Source organism: Talpa occidentalis, unplaced genomic scaffold (genome assembly GCF_014898055.3).
Source record: "Talpa occidentalis isolate TD23 unplaced genomic scaffold, MPIMG_talOcc4v2.1 talOcc4.4, whole genome shotgun sequence".
NCBI classification, from domain to species: Eukaryota; Metazoa; Chordata; class Mammalia; order Eulipotyphla; family Talpidae; genus Talpa; species Talpa occidentalis.
In genome coordinates this window covers 119,718,305-119,740,302 of record NW_023604295.1, presented here as the reverse complement: position 1 = coordinate 119,740,302, position 21,998 = coordinate 119,718,305, and the positions used below count along the sequence as shown (strand labels likewise).

General features: G+C 42.1%; 1 protein-coding gene across 4 annotated transcripts in view; it reads right to left on the bottom strand.

Annotated features, from left to right (window-relative positions):
• TRIM59 (tripartite motif containing 59) overlaps positions 1-21,789 on the bottom strand; it is a 28,310-nt gene extending 6,521 nt beyond the window's left edge. The window contains exons 1-3 of one of the 4 annotated variants that reach the window (XM_037526201.2): positions 5,876-5,939; positions 5,297-5,395; positions 5,122-5,204 (exon numbers count right to left, since the gene is read on the bottom strand). The gene's annotated coding sequence lies outside the window, so the exon portion shown is untranslated. Of the gene's footprint in view, positions 1-5,121; positions 5,205-5,296; positions 5,699-5,875; positions 5,940-6,029; positions 6,087-21,768 lie in introns of those variants that run through there. The other 3 variants (XM_054700967.1, XM_037526202.2, XM_054700966.1) reach the window with 3 other exon arrangements.
• Between the last annotated feature and the right edge of the window lie 209 nt (positions 21,790-21,998).

Sequence of the window (21,998 nt, the reverse complement as noted above, 5' to 3'; positions counted from 1 at the left end):
GCAGGAGGGTGAGAGAATTCACCAGAGCCAGAGCGGGAAGCAGAGCAGGCAGAAGGACTGAAGTACACTGCTGAGGGGAGTAGCGGGCGGCAGGAGAGGTCTGCGCACCATGTGGGACCCTCCTCAGGTGGCCGGGAGCGGCCGGGGATGGAACTGACACTGCAGAGGTTGCGGGCAGCTTCGCAACCCAGCGCTCAACCGCTGCGCCACCGGGGAGGCCCCTCATGTGGAAATCTTAACCCATAATGTGATAGTATTCAGAAGGTGGTGCCTTGGAAGGTAATTAGATCATGAGTGTTGAGGCCTCAGAAGTGGAATTAGCATCCTTATAGGGACTTGCTCCCCCTTGCTCACTACTTCCTGTGAGGACACGCGAAGAAGACATCCACCTGCAAAGCAGAAGAGCACTCTCACCAGAACCAAGTTATTCCAGCAACTTGAATGTGGAATTCCCAGTGTCCAGAACCATAAGAATGTTGTTTAAGTTACATAGATTATGATATTTTTGCTTATAACAGCCCAAACTAAGAAAATGACAAAATTATATTGCAAGAGAGAAATAAGGAAGTCATGTTCAAGAACTAAATTTTAACCTTCCTTTATAAGAAGTCAATACACACCTGAAAGTGAATATGAAATCGCATTTAAAGTGTATTATTTAGAAACATAGAAACAATTCCAAAGAAACGATTTAAAAGGATATGAACGTGATTACTTCTGGAAACCAGGAATCAGGACTGGAGAGAGTAAGGGCAAGGGGCTGGTGTTTTTCATTATATATCTAAATAGTGCTGCTTTACTTTCAACTATTAACATATAATTATAATGATAATAAAAAAAATTTTTTAATCTATGCATACAAGAGCTGGGGTGTAGGCCAGAGGTGGGGGGAGGGGCAGTGAGAGAATTCAACAGAGACAGAGTGGGGATCAGCACAGGCAGACTGACTGAAATACACTGCTGAGGGGAGCAGCGGGCGAGATGGGAGAGGTCTTCTGCACCATGTGGGGTAGCTCCCTGGCCAGGGATCAAACTCGTGCTGCAGTGGCTGTGGACAGCTTCATAGTGCCGAGACTTGTGCCATCACGGAAGCCCCAATCATAATAAAATTTTAATGACAATCCTACAAGCATCCAAGTAGAAAAGCAAGGCAAGGTAGGAAAGGAAAACAAAAACATACTGGTCTCAAAATTCTCTTCTAAGAGATTATAATTTCCAAAAAGGGCCACCACACTCATCTCCCACACATGCTCTGTGGGTTCATCTCACCAATAGGAAATGGTAGAAGTGATACTGTGGCAGTTCTACAGCTAGCCCTTAATGTGCCTGGCAGGTCACTACTTCTTAGAATCACAAACTGCTATGTAAAAAGACCATGCTGATGAGAAAGGCCAAGTTGGGAAGTAGTGAGATGCCAGACCTATGAGAGAAAATGCCATTTTGGATGTGCAGCCAGCCATGTCTTCAAATATTTGTTACATAATCACATCACCAAAGAAAGAAGGCATGCTAAAGACAATGTAGCAACATCCACAGGGTCTGGAAGGAAAAGGATAAGACCTAAGAATTCTGTACCCAGAATAAATTTATTCATCTGAAAATTCTTGGCAAAATCTATAGAGTTGAAAAAAATTCTGTAAAGCAGAACCGAAGCCTTATGCTTTTATTATGAAATAAAAAACGGAATTTTTAAAAGTTAGAGAAAAAAACAAAAGAAGGAAAAGCTCTAGAATAGAGATAAATGAAGAAACAAGGAATTACAGACAGAAAATTGTTAGAATTGATAAACCCAAGAGATGACTTTAAATAAACAATTAGCTATCTGTGATAGGTAGCTTCCAAGATGGCTCCCAATGACCTCCACCTCCTAGTAATCATGTCCTCTTATAATCTTCTTTCCTCATTGTGGACTGAACCTATCGACTCCCTTTCAAATAAATAGAATACAGAAATGACAGGATATCACTTCTGAAATTTTCTAATAGAAGGCCCTGGCTTCTGTCTGGAATACTCTTGCTCTCTCATAGATCACTCTGAGGGACACAGGATGTTATGTTGTGAGGAGACCTAGGTCTACTTGGTGCAGCAAAGGCATTTAGTCTAAGGGCTCCCAAGAAACTGAAGCCTGCAAACAACTACATAAGTTAACTTTGAAGCAGATACTTTAGGTCCAGTGAAATCCTTCAATGACTGCAAACTAGCCAACAGTTTAACTGCAACTCTATAAGAAAGCTTGGGCCACAGGCATTCAGCTAAGATACTCCTGAATTCCTGACCCACACAATGTGTTTTCATATTTGTTGTTTTAAGCTGCTAAATTTGGGGGTAATTCGTTAGGCAGCAATATATTAATATATTATCCTAACCCAAAGAGAAAAAGGCGGGAAAAAAAAGTTAGCTTTAAAAAAAGGAAATAAACCAAATACAGAAAAAGCCAAAATTACAGACTATCCCACACAACTCTCTGCTACTATATTTGAAAACCTGTAAGAAATGAATTAATCCCTATATCAGCTTTATTTTTTTTAAAGATTTATTTATTTATTTATACAAGCACTGGGTACAGTCAGAAGTGCGGGAGAGTGAGAGAATTCACCAGAGCTAGAGCAGGGAACCGAACAGGCAGACGGAGGAAATACACTGCTGAGGGGAGCAGCGGGCGGCAGGAGAGGTCTGCACGCCATGTGGGACCCTCGCCCAGCAGCCGGGGATCGAACCAGTGCTATAGAGGCTGCGGCCAGCTTGGCAACCCAGTGCTCAACCAGTGAGCCACCAGGAAGGCCCATCCCTATATCAGCTTTAATATCAAAACTGAACCAAGAAGATAAAGCAAACAATGAGAGAAATTTATAAATTGAGAAGTGCTACTCTAAAACACTGGAAGGGGAAAAACTTCTCTGGTGAGTTCTTTGCAATGGTCGTGAATCTATTTCAACTGTTCTAGGATACAAAGATGGAAAGTTTGCAAATTGTTTTGAAGATAGTATAACATGATTCTGAAACCTAACAAAGATAATACAAACCTAAAAAACAAACTAACATGAAAAAATGGACACTGATATAAAATCCTAAACACAATATTAGCAAAAACAAATCTAGAATTACAGTGAATGATTAAATAAGGTTCCTTCCAGAAATATGAAGTTAATTCAGTTACAGAAAACTATTCAATTAGGCCAATGCAGAAAACCTGTGTAATCACATTATATATGAGAAATGTACATAATATAAAAACCAATAAGCAGTCTACAAAGATAGAAAGTAAAATGATGGTTGCCAAGGTGCTAAAGAGGGGATAGTAATTATAGTTGCTGTTTAGAATGTACATAGTATCAGCTTGGGAAAATGAAAAAATTCTGGAGATGAATGGATGCACAACATATGAATATACTAATGCCACTAAGTATATCCACTCTTCAATGCACACTTAAATATGTACACTTAAAAGTGGTTAAGATGGTAAATTTTATGTTATACTTTTACAAAATTTAAAAAAACCTTACAATTTTTAATTCTCGCCCTTTTTCCACTGCTAAATTAAGTGTAAAATCAAACAGTATTACTTTATATTTTTAAAAATGTAAAAATCAAAATCCACAAGTAACTATAAACTGGAGACACATGGGGGAGGAGGACAGGGAAGGAGAGGAAGGATTAGGGCCAAAATAAGGGGAGTGGGAATTGTGTGGGGAATATAACCAAAATGAAAATGCATACATACATTGTGCAAAAATGAAGTAAGAATTATATAAAATAAAATATTTTTTAAAAAATAAATATATTTTTAAAAAGTAAAATAAAAGTAACTGTAAATATTGTTTTCCTCCAGTGAGCACTAATTCCAAGTAAAAATTAGTAAATGAGTTCAAAGATTTCCTACTTCCCTTTTAAAAGTCACCAAGAAATGTGAATAGAAAACATTAATCTTTTCAGAAAGAAACAAAGCTAAATCACCTATTTATGAATTATTGCACAAGTTGCTTGTGTCAAAAACAAACACACTTCTAAATTTCTGAACATTTTAGGCAGTCAGGTAGTCTTTCTCCTTCAAACTCACTTCCTCCTATGGAGCCTCCACAATGTCTAACCAGCACGTTACAGAATGATGACCAGGAATAAGCAGTAACAAAAATATTACCCATTTTCCATAAACTATTTTTTGAATTTTAATTCACTAGTGCATTATTTCCTTTCATCTCTAAACATGAATGGTTATAAAACATCCATTACTTTTTACAACCTGTAAAGAAAAGTTATATTTATCACATTATAGAGTTAGATGACTTACTCTAAGACTTACTGTGTGAGTCAGCTGAAAGTCTGGGAAAATTCAAGAGATGCCACCACCCGATTGGGCTCACATTTTTGTGGCCCAAGCTGATAAAACACACATTTTATGCAATTCAAGACTTACTTTAGAAATATCACAATTTTGCCATCTGTATACATATATAAAGCAAGATTTTAAAAAAAAAATGCTTTTGTACTTACACAAAAGGAAGGAAGAACCACTCTAATTTTCAAATTAAAAAAAAAAAATCTTATGGTCAGATCTGATTTTCACTGTCTGTTTTCCTGCACTTTGACATCTGTTAACCCAAACTAAGAAAGAACCTTTTAAAGCAATTTAACCAGTAACTAAAAAGAGAGGTTACAGTTTTCAAAGTGAAAACATATTTGGTAAAAAACATTCAGTAATATGCTTGTGGAAAGGCAATGTTGAAACTGTCCTAAAATTAAAACTCCACCTTTCCAGACTAAATGATGGCACCTTATTTCAAAAGGTAATAATCACTTAGTTATTAAAAAATGCAGATCACTGCTAAACACACAGTAAAAAGGTAACAGGTTATAAATGTAACGTGCAGAACTGAACGTATAAAGTGACACCACTGTGCGCAGGTCTCTACAAACTTCTGAAAGGGTATACAAAAAGAGTTAACTAAGTTTAAAGTATAGGTCAGAGGAGGGATTATTTACTTTTCAATTTATGCTCCTCCTACACGACTTGAAATTTACACATCACCAACATATCTTTACAGAAGATTCAAAATCTTCACCTTGCAGTTTAAATCACACACTCTGAAACCTTTTCTTCGTCCTTAATTTTCCAGAACTTACCTACTTCGTGGTGACCTTCGGATGTGGGGAATGAATACAATCCTTTATCTTCTCCAACTTTTTCGGATTCTTTTATTCTTCTTCTACAATGAAAATAGTTTTCTAAATATTTTAGATTTTCATCTCAAAACTACATCAGGAATGGTTATCTCACTGTCTTTTATGTTTATCTTACCTGTGCCTCCTTTTTCCTAAGAAAAGTAGTAACAAACATCAAGAGTTACTGGAGCTGCAGGGCAGGCATCTCTCCTACCTCGAAAATCCTAACAATTCTCTAGCAAACAAATCGTCACAAAGGACCTCTGTTTTGTTGTTTTTTTTTTTTAGCATCAAGAATCTTACAAGCTCTCGAAAACATCAACCAAGCAGTATTAACCAAACACTCCTGGTCATTTTGGGGTTGCCCAAGCTGTTTTACAGGAAGGCAAGAAACAGCCACGGGAACGAGAGGCTTTGCCAGCCCCAGCTGGACACCCTTCGGGTCCCCCCCGCGGGGCTGGCTCCGCTCGGCCCTGTAAACGCCGCGGGAGGCTAAAGCCTCTGAAAACCGAGGCTGCGCGTCCGTAAAATGGGCCCATAACCGCCCCTGAGACAGCCCCACAGAGCAGCTCAGGCGCCTTCTCCCTCCTTCGCCCTCCCGCTTCCGCAGGGTCCGCGGGCAAAGCCCCCCGCGCCTCGCGGGGCGCCGGCCCCTCGCTCACGCCCAGCCCGGGGGCCCCGCCCGGCAGCCCCGCTCGCCCCCCGCGCCCCGCACCCCGCAGAAGGGCGGCTCCATCCCGGGCCGGAGGGAAGACACGCAGGACCCACGCCCGCGCGCTCCCTCGAGCCCCAGGCACCCCACGAGGCCGCGGGGGCGCCGGGGGAGAGGCCGCAGCGCCCCCGAGGGCAGGAGGGCGGCTCAGACTCACCGCGCGCAGCGCCGGCCACCGGCTCCGCGGCCCCCGACGCAGGCTGAGGTACTGGGCGCCGCCCCCGCCGCCCGAGGCACCGCGGGCGCCCAGACGGGGCGGGGCCTCGCGGGCTTCCCCACGCAGGCGCGGTCCCCGGCGACTTTCAACTGCGCAGCGTCCTCCAATGGGCGAGAGTGCGCGGCTCCGTTCGAAAGTCAACCGCCCACAACGGCGGCGGGGGCGGGGCGTGATCACAGGGGCGGGGCCAGGGCGGGGCGGGGCGGGGGCGGGGCCAGGGGCGTGTGGGGCGGGGCGGGGCGGGAGGCCCCCTTTGCTCTAGGCGCCGGAGCGCTAGGTGAACCTGGAGGTGGCCGGAGATTCCCAAAAGGAGCATATTGTTATACCGACCGGCCGGCCGGGCCATCGAAATTTGGTTTCCAGGGCCTCCCTGGTGGCGCAAGGGGTTGAGATGCAACCTTTGAAGCAATCCGCAGCCCCTGCAGCTGGAGTTCAATCCCTGGCCAGCCAGGGAGCCACCCACATGGCGCGGCAGACCGCTCCTGTCTCACCCGCTGCTCCCCTCCGCAGTGTATTTCAGTCAGTCTGCCTGTTCTGCTCCCCACTCTGTCTCTGGTGGATCCTCCCACCCCACCCTACCTACCCACTGTGCCACTGGCCTGTACCCAGTTCTTGTATGCATAAATAAATAAATCTTTTTTAAAAAATTGGTTTCCAGAGTTTGAGGAACAGCGAGTCGTTACCTCAGCCTTTGCCGGAGGGTACCCTGGCGCTCTCCACCCTCAGAGCCCTGGCTCCTGACAGCTCCGCCTTACCAAGCCCTGGACTGAGTTCCTGGAGCAACCTCCAGTTGTCTTACTGAGACTCAGCTCTGAGAGCCGGGAGGGCTCTGGGAACTACACCGCCTCCCGCCTCCTTCCTGCTCCCACTGCTGTAGCACATTACTGCCAGGATGATGCCAGTTAGGGCACCCAATTTAGTCAAAGGAGCCTACCCTGTGATAGAACAATTCTGTTTCACCAGTTCCCGTTAATTAAATCATCAGGGGCAACCTGAAGGATACTTATGGAGGATAAAAATAGAAAAACTGGAAAGGAGATACAAGGTCAAGAACCTAACTCATATAAGGAGGTAGGGGTAGAGGGGATTAGAGTAAGCCATTAACCTAATTATAGAACCCAAGACCCTTAGGCATCAACGCCCAGATCAGGAGGCACAACACCCAGAAAGTATCCGACTGCTGTGGGGAGTGTCATGAGCACAAAACCATCCACCCACAAAGACGAGCCCCTCCCTGAAGATGATAAAACCTAACTAAAACCTAAAGCTGCCCCCACAACCGGGCAGCAGTCTTTCTACCCACCTGTGACTATGCAGGTGCTTCCTTTCACCAAAATCTCTCCCAACGCAAAGCAGCCTCCTGCCTGCCCGTCACCTGTACCATGCCGGAACTTCTCTTCACTGAGCTCCCTCAGCGGCGGCAGCTCTCCTCAAGGCTGCCCTCCTGCAACCATACAGGCCTCTCTCAGCAAACCTGTCCCTTTTGGGGCAGCTCTTCCTGCCTGCTTGCGTCTATGCAAGTGTCTTTTACTCTTCTGTCCCTTTCCCTAATAAACCTGCTCTTTAAATATAACTAATGTCTCTGCCTCAAGGAGAAACTCACCTGGGAAATGCGCCATGTGCTACTACAAGGGGAGCTCTGGTGACACCTTTCCTAGAGTGAACCCAAGGACCCCACACTCCAAAAGCTACATCAGATACTATTGGTCTTTAACCTGTTTTCCCATGGGGAACCTTCTGAATTGGAAAAATTCTGTCCTTCCATATCAACAGGAGCCTCAAAGGGTGACTCATTTGCTTCCATTTTTTTCTCTGATTGGCCTGCCTAAATGGACATGTCACATAAGCATTAACATTGGTTGTGCAGAGAATGGTTTTGGGGATGGCTTGTGAAGAGATTTTCATCTCCACCAGAAGAATCCAGATACCCCAGAGCCAGAAGGAGCTGTCCTAATGGTAGATCCTAACTGGGACCCCAATTATGGGAGAATGGAAGGACTAGAACACTATAAGAGGTGCTGATTGGCAGAATTAAAGAAGGGAATGTCTAAGCAAAAAAATTTTGGTAAGATACTAGAGCTTCAACAGAAGGCCAGTAAGGGTCAGTCTGAGGCTCTCGAAAGGATTATTCAAACTTACTGTACTTACAGACATGAATTCAGATGCTCTAGAAAATACTCGTATGTTTAACACAATATTCACTGGTCAGTGTACACCTGATATAAAAAAGACACCAGGGTAGAAGTTGCCATAGATATCCTTTCCAATTGGTCAGTGTAGCCTTTATTTTTTTTTAATTTATTTATGCATACAAGAACTGGGGTACAGGCCAAAGGTGTGGGAGGTGAGAGGATTCATCAGAGACAGATTGGGGAACAGAACAGGCAGATCAACTGAAATGCACTGCTGAGGGAAGCAGCAGGCGAGACAGGAGAGGTCTGCTGTGCCATGTGGGTAGCTCCCTGGCAGGGAATCGAACTTGTGTTGCAGTGGCTGCAGATAGCTTCAAAGGCTGTGTTTTAACCCCTTGCGCCACTAGGGAGGTAGCCTTTAGAGTGTATGCTGCAAGAGAAGAAAGGAGGCCTAGACCTGCAACTGTTTTTGTAGAGAGACAAGACAGAATAGGGTTTTGGAGGACGAGAGAGGGGATATGGGGAGGAAGTAGAAGTGAAGTAGAAGAAAGAACAATGTGCTGACTGCAAGGAATAGGAGGAGCCTTGTGGAATCTGTCATGAAAATCTCTCTTCAGAAAACCGTCAGTTTTGCCTTTTGCTCATAAATTCCACTGTCAGTGCATTGAAACTTGATGGATGGAACAGGGGACATGCCCAAACTGCAATCTCCACATTTTGCTACCAGAAGAATTTTCTAGTCGCCCCAGGTGGTACTTGTCCAAGATCTGATGTTGACTATACAAAAGAAGTTCAAATTTCAGCTTCCAGTATTTACTTTTGCCTTTTACTATGAGCTGATAGATGACTGGTGTGAAGCTATGTGTTCTTCAGTACTGTACAAAAGAACTAATCTCATCCAAACTGCAGCCAAAGAGGACATGACAAATCTTCAGGATTTATGATTGAACTGAAAAGATTTAAAGAAGATGGAATTTTAAAAGTGACATTATATCTGTGGTTATCTTAGGAGGTATTTTCTTCCAACATAAACATGATAGTGGTTAGCATAGAGCTTAGGATGTCCCCTTATTATTGCACTCATCCTTTGCTTTCCCCCAAATATACTACATTTTGATTTCCTGAAATAAATTTAAGCAACAACAAAAGTGAAATAAATAGTAACCAAGGTTACTATTTTGACCACTGTACGAGACAGAAAACAAGACTGTAAGATCAATAAGAATGTATGATCAAACGGTACATAAAACATCCAGGAAATTTTAGTTGTAACTCAAAACGTTCCTTTCTCTGGGATTTGTATGCCTCCAGATGAACCATTACATCCTTTCAGACCTGGTGACTGGGACTTACTCAAGACCTAGCAGAGTGGAGACACCCAAGCCCAACTGTTGGAGATATGGCCTGGTTCTCATAATGCTTTGCTGACCACTCACTCGTCTTTGAAATTTGAAGACATCACTCCAAGTGAAGAAAGGCTTAGAAGATGATGACCCAGAGACCAGAGACCCAGAGGCCCACTGGTCTTGTGAAATATCTCAGGTCTTTGTAGAAGACCTGAGTTCTTTGTTTTTTAAAAAGACAGACACTTGAATATTTCTTTCTCTTTCAGTTTCTATTGTAAGATACCCCAGAATTGCTTCCTGGTGAACACTAGAGCCCCTGAGGAAATGCATAAGGCTATGGGTCTTCCTTGTCATTTGGTCTAGCTTAACTTTTTTTCTCCTCCCAAAGTCTAAGGTACGTAGGATCGTATCTGAAATCACATGACTTCTGCTGTCATCACTCCCCAGTTTTGGGAATTTGATTTTGACTCCATGAAAGAAAAATTGGTTTTGATTTTGGCTTTTAATTTTTGATATTTTAAAATTTTTCATGAAGACGTTTTTGTATGGGAGCCTATGTTTGATTTTTTCCCCTTTTGTCTCTTTGCAGGCTTTTTTTTACAGGCTCATGTGTGCCTCAGGTGAACAAATACTCTCATTGCTTCCATGTAAATAAAACTGCTTTTCCAGCAGTCAATGGTGAAAAGAATGTAGCTTCAGAGAACTAAGGTTTGTCCTTGTAATGAACCAGAGAGAAAGTTCTGTTTCCTTTCAAGTATGAATAAAACTGCAGTTACATAAGATATTCCACATGGATTAAATGGAAAAAACGAAGGGAGCTGTCTGTGTCCATATGTTGTTTGTCTTCCCCTTTTAGTCTAATTGTTCTGGCCTCCAAAGGATTAAAATAAAAACAGTATAGACAGCTTCTGGAGGAATTTTGAGCTCAGAAATATAATAGGAACTGGTTCTGGTGCTCCCAGGAAGCATGGCCTGGGATAATCTGTGGCTAAAAGAAACTAATATAGAATTTACTTTGGTTAATGAAAACTAATTTGGAATTTTTAAAAAAGATTTATGTTTATTTATGCATACAAGAACTGGGGTACAGGCCAGAGAGGTACGGGGGTGGTGAGAGGATTCATCAGAGAGAGTGAGGAGCAGAATAGGCGGATCTACTGAAATACACTGCTGAGGGAACAGCAGGTGGGTCAGAAGAGGTCTGCTGTGCCATGTGGGTATCTTCCTGGCCAGGGATAAAACTCGTGCTGCAGTGGCTGCTAATAACTTCATAGGTTGTGTCTTAACCCCTTGAGCCACCAGGGAGGCCCAGTATTTCTTTCTTTTTATGACTGCATAGTATTCCATTGTGTGTTGGTGGTGGTAGTGGTTTTGGTGGTATGTGTAAGTGTGACATCTCCATGTTTTGGTAATTCAAAAAAACTTTTGGGCCTCCCCAGTGGTGCAGTGAATTGAGCACAGCACTGTGAAGCTGTCTGCAGCCTTTGCAGCACCGGTTAGATTCCCACCCAGCCAGGGAGATTCCCACAGGGCGTGGCAGCCCACTGCTCCCCTCAGCAGTGTATTTCGGTCCATCTGCCTGTTCTGCTACCTGCTGGTTTCTGGTGAATCCTCTCAACCTCCAGCGTCTCTGCCTGAACCCCAGCTCATGTATAAAAATAAATAAATCTTTGAAAAAAAAAACACTTTTAACTTTAGAATAATTTTAGATTTACAGAAAACTTATAATGCTAGGACAAAGAATGCTTATATATGCCTCGCTCAGTTTTCCCCAATATTAGCATCTTACATTACATGGCATATTGTCAAAACTAAAATAAACACATTGGTAACTAAACCATGAAATAAATTCCAGACTTTATGAATTTCACCAATTTTCACATTAATGCCTTCTTTCAATTCCAGGATTGTATAAGTTAAAAATTTATTCATTTAACATTTAATATATATATTTTTTTTAGTATACTGGCAATGTTGTATAACCATCCTCTCAATCTAATTTTAGAACATTTTCATCCTGCCCCCTCAGGAAACCATGTATCATTAGCAGTTACCACCTCCTCCCAAGTCCCACATCCTTACTCCTGCCCCCAACCACAGGCAACTCCCAATCTACTTTTGCTGTCGATAAATTGGTCTATTCTGGACATTTCATACAAATAGAATCATACAATATGTATCTTTGTGACTGATTTCTTTTAAGGGTTTTTGATGATTTTGATTGGGCGCCAGTCTGAATAATACAGGATAATCTTCTCTCAAGAGTCTTAATTACATCTACAAAGATCCTCTTTCCAAATAGAATACCCACAGGTTCTAGGAGAAATCTTTGGAAATCTTCATTTTGTTACCCTTTAACCCACTATACATTCCTAATAAGATGCTGGAGAATTAGAGTTGTCATGTACACAGTGTTGCAGACTTCTCAGACTCACAGAAAATGAGATGGTGAATCTCAGACATCATAGAATAAATTAGGCCCAAACAAGAAATTCTTTACTCAAAATAACACAGCAAATTCACAGCAGATTCAAGATGACACTTAAATTTCCTGATGCCCTATCTAATGACCATTTGACATGATCAGAAGGTGATTAATACATAACATTGTGTTAAGGAATGTAATTCATCTCACGTCATTTTTTTAATCTGTCCAAGAACGGTGATACAAACAATTATCAGTTTATCTATGTAACATGTGGCTCTCAGAGCTCAGGCCCAAGAGAAAGTTTTTTTCACAGCTAGACTAAACCTCCTAAACTCTGAAAGCTCCATAAGTAATCTATGTGTGGTTGGCTACTAAGTATTAGGTCTAATCTTAGACTCTGACCAAGTCTCTCCTCTCAAGGCCAAATAAATTACTTCTCTTCAGATAATTTTTGTATTAGAAATTTCAATTGTAGCTTTAAGATATAAGACATTAAGTGTCAAAGTGAACGGTGAGATGGCTCACTCTGGGGAATTTATACAATCTAAGGGCTTAAGAAACTGCTCAAGTGAGTATGTGAGAGCTGATTTAAAAGCCCCTGAAAAATTTTGGAAACTATAAATTAGATGAGGGTGGAAGAAAATTACTTGCCAGAGCAAATCTTCAATATGAATGAAAACTCCCTAATCTGGAAACAGATGCCTGAAAGTACTTTGATCCATAAGGAGGTCAAGTCGATGCCAGATTTCAGAGCTTTTAAGGACAGGATGACATTCTTCACTGGCGGGGGGCGGGGCGTTGTTTTGAGGGGGGACAATATCACAGGCTCCCAATTAAAACCCTTCAAGCATATCACTAAGCACCCACTGCCAGTGTCCTACGGGAGCAAGTAGAGTCATGGATGACCTAGCTCTTCTTCCAAGATGCCCTCCTGAATGTGCCAGTAAAATGGAGAAGTGCTGTTTGGAGAATAGCGTGCCTTTCAACATTTTGTTTATTGTTGATAATGCTTCCAGACATCTTCTTTTTACTGGTGATCCTAATTCCAATATCAAAGTGGTGTTTCTTCCACCAAATACCACCTCTTTGATCCGACCAATGAATCAAGGAGTTACAGCAGCTTTTAAGGCCTACTACCTGAGGAGTGCCTTTGCCCAGGTTGTTGCTACAACTGAGGAAGACACTGAGAAGACACTGATGCAATTCTGGTAGGATTACAACATCTATGACTGCAGCAGTAACCTTGCTTGAGCTTGGGGTGAGGTCACTGAGGAGTGTATGAGTGGCATCTGGGAGAAGACACTCAAGAAGTTCATCCAAGACTTCAAAGGACTTGTCAAGAATGAGGAGGTAGAAAAAGTCAAGGGGGCTGTGGTTGAGACAGCAAGCACCTATACCCTGGATGTGGATGAGGATGACTTAGAAGAGCTCCTGGAGGCAGTTCCTGGGGGTTGACCAATGAAGAGTTGGAGCTAGAACAGGAATGCATAGCTAAAGAAGAGGCAAGATAAAAGGAAACTCCAAGAGAAGAAAAAGAAGAATCCCAAAGAAAATCACAATGAAGGAGTTAGCAATATTTTTGTAGAGCTCAACAAGTTCCTTTAAAAGGAGGTTTTAAAACATGGACCTGGGCCTCCCTGGTGGCACAGGGGTTAAAGACAGCACTATCAAGCTATCGCCAGGTAGTAACCCACATGGCACAGCAGACCTCTCTTGTCTCACCCGCTACTCCCCTCAGCAGTGTATTTCAGTAGATATGCCTGTTCTGCTCCCCCCTCTCTCTGGTGAATCCCCTCACTCCTGAGACCTCTGACTTATGCTCCAGTTTTTATATGCATAAATAAATAAATCAATAAATATTAAAAAAAAAAACAAAACCATGGACCCCAACACTAAAAGGTTTTCATTAATAGAGAGAAATATTCATGGTGCATTATCTGTTTACTAGCAAAGCTATAATGAGAAAAGGAAACAAACCAAGAAAACTACCATGGACATATTTCTGAAAAGAGCAAGAACTACTCAAAAATTCTTAAGGCACATCCTTCAGGACATGTTCCTGAAGAAGGCATTGTCATAAGAGATGCCAGCTCCACTCCAGTCATGGCCCTGAGAACACCCGGGTGGGACAAGATATGGAGGTAGAAATAATGAAATTGATGATTTCCACCCTGTGTAGACTTAGGCTGCTATGTGTTTATACCTCAGTTTGTAGCAAAAAATATTTTAAAAGCTTTTAAAAATCTAAAAGTAGAGGGCCTCCCTGGTGGCAAAGCAGGTTGAGTGCAGTGGTGTGAAGCTGTCTGCAGCCTCTGCAGCGCAGGTTCGATTTCTGGTCTGCCAGGGAGATTCCCACATGGTGCAGCAGACCTCTCCTGTCATGTCTGCTGTTCCCCTCAGCAGTATATTTCGGTCCATCTGCCTATTTTGCTCCCCGCTCTGTCTCTGGTGAATCCTCTCACCCTCCCATGCCTTTGGCCTGTACCCTAGCTCTTGTATAAAAATATGTATTTAAAAAAATAAATGAAAGTAGAAAAAATGTATAGACTAAGAATATAAAGACTTTTTTGTATAGCAGTATAATTTGCTTTATATGTTATTACCAAAGTAAAAAAATTACAAATTTAAAAGTTTATAAAGTAAAAAAAAAAACACAGTAAGTTAAAGTTAATTTATTATTGATTAAAATAAAGTATCTCTTATAGATTTTATAGCCTGAGTGTGCAGTGTTTGCAAAGTCCACAGTAGTGTGCAGCAGTGTTACATTCACTCATTCCTCACCAGAGAGACCTCCCGTCCTGCGAGCCCATTCATGGAAAGAGCCCTGTACAGCTATACCATTTCTGATCTATTCCACTGTATTTTTACTGCACCTTTTCTATGTCTAAATATGCTTAGACACACAAATACCATTGTGTCATAACTGGCTACAGAATTGGGTAGAGTAATATGCAGTAGGTTGGTGGCCCAGGAGCAATAGGCAAGGCCACACAGCCTCAGGTATAGTGGGTTTCTGTGAGTACCTCCACCTTAGGATGTTCACACAATGACAAAATCACCTTACACTGCATTTCTCAGGAAGTATCCCCATCACTAAGTGACTGCAACGCTATAATGAACTTGAGGGTACATAATCTTTTTTAGGTTAGTGTCTTCATTTTCTGGGATAAATACCCAGAAATGGAATTGCTGGATCATAAGGTAGTTCTATTTTTAATTTTTTGAAGAACCTCCATATGTTTTCCGGAGTGGCTGCAGCAATTTACATCCCCATCACAGAGTGCTAGAGTTCATTTATCTCCATATCCTCCCCAACACTGTTATCTCTTGTCTTTCTGATGATAACCATCTAACAGGAGTGAGGTGGATCATATTGTGGTTTTCATTTGCATTTCCCCGATGATCACTGATGTTGAGAAGTGTCAAGTTTAAACCTATCCAGGCCCAGAGTACCAATCAACTGAGAAATCACAGTCTATAGCACCCACTGTCCAATGCAGGAGACACGAGAAACAAACAGGTAGTTGGGCTGGAAGAGGGTAGAGAGGAGGAAATGTAGAAAGAAGTCAACCCTGTACCTACCCTAGAAGCCAGAAATCCTCTGGAGCAGCCTTTATTTGAGGGAACAGGAGTAGCTATAGTGTCAGAAAATAAAATTAAAAACTTGGGATGAATCGGATGTATTGGAATGAAATTTAGAAATTGGGATGAATTGCTGATATGAGTCTGTGTTATAAAGTTTAAAAGTTACAGAAAGGTGAAATTAACTTATTAGTAAGAAAGAACATATTTTTTAAATAAATATAGGGTAACCTGAGTGTACAGGTTTATAAAGTCTAAAGGGGCCTCAGAAATTTATGCCACCAGAGAATTACCAGAAAACTTAGGCCTGCTGGTGCTTTCATCCAATTTCATCCAAAGAATTTGCCCCACTAGAGTGTATTTTAAAGGGACCATCGAAGAACAAAATAAAGTTGCTATGTAGTTGATACGTTCTCATTCAAATTACCAACTACATTGTGTTGAAAACAAAGTCACACTCTCTACCACCTGTCAATGAACAATTGGAGTTCTGTCACTTAAACAAAACAATGTTTGTGAGAGTGGAACAATGCTGGCAGACACGGCCCAGCGTGTGATGCTTGGGCCCACGGCCATGTTCACCACAGACTGCATGGCCTCCCCTGCTGACTGAACCTCTCTTCCCATTGCCTTGGTAAGGACCAAAACACAGTCTATTCACTCTTCCCTGTAAAGCAGCTTGGCCATTTCTTATTAAACGAGCCTCTGACTTCCATCCACACAGAGTCAAGTTACTTTTCCTAAAACAAATTACTGATAAAATGTTCCTTCTCGAATAGCAATGTTGGTGGTAACAGGAGATCTTACATTTTTCATCCCACAGCCCCCTGATAGCACCCCAATATGAGCAATGTCTTTATAAAGGTATCCCATTCTGTACATTTGTAAGAATAATACTTCATTTTCAGTAAAAATACAGCTCTCAAGACCATAAAATTCACACCTATGAGCTAGACTTTTTTTTTAAAGATTTATTTATTTATACATACAAGAGCTAGGGTAAAGGCCAGGGGTGTGGGGGGTGAGAGGATTCACCAGAGACAGAACAGGGAGCAGAACAGGCAGACGACAGAAATACACTACTGAGGGGAGCAGCGGGCGAGTCAGGAGAGGTCTGCTGCACCGTATGGGTAGCTCCCTGGCTGGGGGTCGAACTCATGCTGCCGTGGCTGCAGATAGCTTCATAGGTTGTGTCCTAACCCCTTGCGCCACCAGGGAGGCCCTGATCTAGACTTTATTTAACTACAGCTCAATGTTTCTGGTTCTTCATGCAACTAGGGAGCTATAAGCTTTCTTATTCACTCACAGCTTCTAAATTCCAGGTCATAACGTTCACTCAATCCAGGATGGAAAAACATAGGTAGTGCCAAATTAGTAACCAAGTTACCCATCAATGATCTGATCACATTTCCAACAGGGTGAAGTCTGGATTTCTTTTAAACTAGAAAGCGCTCTACTCTTTAATAGTATTCAGCTAAAGGATGTTCTGATAAATAAATCAGAGATGATTAACAGGATAGCTTTCCTATAACGCAAATGACCTTGGATTATGAAGAATTGCATATCATTTACAATTGACAAGATATTTGCCATAGGGGAAAAATAGTACCAGAGTTCCAGTTTCTGATTGTAATATCACAGAATATTTCAATTTGCCTCAAAGGTTATTATAAGGTTTCAAAATATTTTCTCAGAAAAATTTTTTTCACTTTAGTTGTAAAAGTTGTAACTGTAGGGGCCTCCCTGGTGGCTCAAGGGGTTAAGACACAGCACTATGAAGCTATGAACTCACTGCAGCATGAATTCAATCCCCAGCCAGCCAGGGAGAAACACACATGGCACAGCAGACCTCTCCTGATTGGCCCCCGGCTCCTCTCAGCAGTGTATTTCAGTCAGTCTGCCTGTTCTGCTCCCCACTCTGTCCCTGGTGAATCCTCTCACTTTCTGCATCTCTGGCCTGCACCCCAGCTCTTGTATGCAAATAAATAAATCTTTATTTAAAAAGTTGTAACCATAAGGTAAGTTACATGATTTGATTTTATAATGATCCGCACCAGATCTATTCAGATAGGGTCATGCCTATAAGTAGTAACACAGTGGGAGACTCAAATGATTATAACAACATTACTCAAAGGATCTCTGGAACTCTTCCTTGGAAGTCATCTTTAGATAGTCTATAAACCACCCCAAAGAACAAAAGCAAAGAAAATAAAAATCTTCATATAATTTCATTGGTCTGTGTTACATGGTTGTTGTTTTTTTAATTGAACAAATTAGATTATGAAGGAAACTAGTTCTACCAGATGTTCAAATACCCTAAAAATCCTCTGTAATTAAAATAGTTAGTTATTGGTACAAAAAATAGACAAGTTGGCCAGCAGGATAAAACAGCAATATCAGCAAACTGGGATTTTTTTTGCACAGACATTATGGCATGGTCTTTAACAATAGAGAAGTATGCCCTACAACTCGGAATATTTACTATATGGCCCTAAATGAAGAAAGCTGCTGACTCCTGGACTAAAGGAGTAGATTCAAGCACATATAAAAATATAGTATCTGACAAAGTTGGCATCTCAAAGTTGGCAAAATTGGATTTTCTAATAAATGTTGCTAGACCAATTAGTTATTTGGTAAAAGATAAAATGAGTCCATACTTCTCACCACACGCCAGGATAAATTTGAAATGAATTTAAATTCTAAATTAAAAAAAAAAAGTAAACCAGGGCCTCCCTGGTAGCGCAGCGGTTGAGCGCTGGGTTGCGAGGCTGCCCGCAGCCTCTGCAGCACCGGTTCGATCCCCGGCTGCTCCCCGGCCACCAGAGGAGGGTCCCACATGGCGCGCAGACCTCTCCTCCCGCCCGCTGCTCCCCCCAGCAGTGTACTTCGGTCCTTCTGCCTGTTCTGCTCCCCGCTCTGGCTCTGGTGAATTCTCTCACCCTCCCGCACTTCTGACTGTACCCAGTGCTTGTATAAATTAATAAATAAATCTTAAAAAAAAAGAAGTAAACAATAAAAGTATTAGATCCAAGATCCAAGTGTGGGTAAATATCTGTTAATACTCCATGTAAGAACATACATGCAAAAGTAAAAAACAGGCAACATAATCCACAATTGGTTGTCTTCAGGGCATGGGTGGGAAGGGGGTGAAAAGAATGGAGGACTTGGAAATATGGGTTGAGTAACATTTCTCTAAACTTTTATGTGTGGTTCTGACTTTTTATTATTTTTTAACCCCCTAATTCTTTCCCTTCCCCCCCGTCTTACCCTCAGAGCCATCACAGTGTTTATTGATGTTTACTGGTTTTTAAAAAGAGTTTTACATTATTGGATTGTCTGCCATGTAAATGTCCAATATTTTTATCATTCTGACTTCCTTTACCACACACAATTTTCTCAAATTCCCTCCATTTTGTTGGCAAAGGCAGTATTTCATCCTTTCTTATGGCTAAATACTATTCCACAGTGGATGTGCCACATCTTGATGCAGTGTCTATTTTTTTTTTTTACAGGCATGTTTTATTTATTTGTTTGTTTGTTTGTTTATACATGCACTGGGTACAGTCAGAAGCGCGGGAGGGTGAGAGAATTCACCAGAGCCAGAGCGGGGAGCAGAGCAGGCAGAAGGACCGAAGTACACTGCTGAGGGGAGCAGCGGGCGGCAGGAGAGGTCTGCGCGCCATGCGGGACCCTCCTCCGGTGGCCGGGGAGCAGCCGGGGATTGAACCGGCGCCGCAGAGGCCACAGGCAGCTTCACAACCCAGCGCTCAACCGCTGCGCCACCGGGAGGCCCCGATGCAGTGTCTATTTTTTTTGGAAGGTTTATTTATTTATGCATACAAGAACTGGAGTACAGGCCAGAGGTGTGGGAGGGTGAGAGGATTCACGAGAGACAGAGCGGGGAACAGAACAGGCAGACTGATGAAATACACTGCTGAGGGGAGCAGCGGGCAAGTCCAGAGAGGTCTGCTGCGCCATGTGGCCATGTGGGTAGCTCCCTGGTCTGGTTTCGAACTCGTGCTGCAGTGACTTCAGATAGCTTCATATGCTGCATTTTTAACACCTTGTACCACCAGGGAGGCCCTTGATGCAGTATCTATTGATGGACATTAAGGCCACTTCACTGTCCTATCTGTTATGGATATGCTGCTGCAAACTATGGTTTTTTACACTGATGGCTTCATATTCTTTGGATAAATGTCCAGGAGTGGGATTGCTGAGTTGTATGTATGTCCATTTTTAGTGTTTAAGGTAAAACCACATCACTTTCCATAATGGTTTCATCAATTTACACACTCACCAACAGTGTAGTACAGTTCCTCTTTCTCTGCATTCTCTCCACCACTTATTAGAGGTCTTGTTAGTAAGTGCCAGTCTCACACCTGTAAGATGGTATCTCATTGCGGTTTTAACCTGCATCTCTCTTTTTGGAAGCAATGTTGAACATTTTTTCAAATGTCTGTTGACCTTCTTGGATATCCTCTTTGGTGAATTGTCTGTTCATATCTGCTACTCATTTATTAATTGGGTTGTGTTTTTTTTTTCTATTGTTGAATTGTGTGAGGATGTGTGTGTGTGTGTGTATAGTAGAGACAGTAGATTCTTTTAGAACATTTTATGGTGATATAAAATAAGGAAGTAGTCAAAAAATGATGGGAGCATTTCCAAAGGACTCAATTTGAAAGAGCTACCAACAGCCAAATCTGGACAATTAATGATTAAATAATTAATGATAATAACGACTTATAGTCCATAAAATAAAACTCAAATTCATGTCTCCATACTGATATAAACAATTCAATAATTAAGTAAAAAAAAAAAAAGAAGTGATGACTCATTGAAACAGTAGAATTCCAACTAATAAATGGAGTGGGAATGATGGGAATACAAAACCACCTTTTGGCAAATATCACCGGAATAATTATGCAAGCAAAATTCATCAGTATATGCTAAATTTCATGGTTGAAAATATGATGAGAAATGGGAGTTTTGCTCAATCTCACAGTTTCTTCCCACAAGTAAATTTACAGAGGAAAAACCTATCAGACACCATTACCCACGTGATCAATATGACATCACCACTAGTGATATATGATATAACACCATGATGGCACTCCCAATATGATCAGTGAAAAGGCATAGGCATCACTCTGTGATATTCTTGCCCCAAATGAGGAAATAACAAACTCAAGCTGAGGGACAGTCTGCACAATAACTGTACAGATGCGCCTAGATTTATAATGGAGTGCCATCCTGGTAAACCCATCATAAGCTGAAGCAAAAAAAAAATGCACTCTACATGCCTAACCTACTGTACCTCATAGCTTAGCCTTGCCTACCTTAAATGTGCTCAGAACATGAGCATTTGCCTGCAGTTGAACAGTCATCTTGAGCAATTGCCTGCCCCTTCTTCTCACCAGAAGCAGGAGGCGCAGACAGCATTTTGTAGACTTGATGGGCTGTGAAAGCACAATATCTTAAAAATGCTGGCAATGCAGTACACTGTGGAGTGTCGGTTATTTACCTTTGGACTACATGACTATAATAAATAGCCTTCACTTCCTTAAACACCACCTATGTCCATAACACGATATCAGAAATGAGAACTACATAAAGAAAATGATTATGCCATGATTGTTACAATGTAATTAAGTATTCAACAAATATTTGTGGAGCACAGATAACTGTGCCCTGAACCAGATACTAACAAATGAAACAATTCCTATATTCCAATCACTCCGAGCTGAAGATGTATTACCAACTGTCCTGCAAGGCCTCGAGAGGTTAAGAAGGACTAGATTTCAGGATCTTATCGAGAAGTCAATTTTCCTTTTGTTCTCACTCTAACCCCTTGTTCCTGGCATTAGGGCCAAGTTTTGTGTCCTGTCCTCTTATCCGGGCTGAGTGCCTGGCATATAGCGTGCTAGTCATGCAGAGAAGCTGTGTTTCCTGCTTGCTGGTTCCTTGAGTTTTCCTCCTGTACTGACACCCTGCTACTGAGCTTCTTGGTATCTGCTCCTTGCCTGCTGGATCTGCATTCATGGCCTAGTTCTAGTCTCACTTTATTTGCATATTGGCCATGACACACACATGACTCTAAATAAATTAATAATTATTTGGTGCAAGTATAGAAAACCAGCTCACAAGCAAGGATTAACAAGAGTTAAGTGAGGGTCTCATGAGGGTCTCACCTGGCAAGATACCTGGAGGTCAGTGGTCCCCTGTGGTCAACAGCTGCAGTGGGTGATGTAAGCCCCAGCACCTCTGCTGGTTCCTTACCCCCTCCGCCAGCCGGCAGAAAGATCTCCCTTACTCAACACAATGTCTGCTCTTCAGAGAAGGAAGGAGAAATGGGAAAGTGCCGGCCAGGAGTTCTCCTTTTATCGGGAAAGAAAAGTTTTTTAAGAAAACTCTTCAGCAT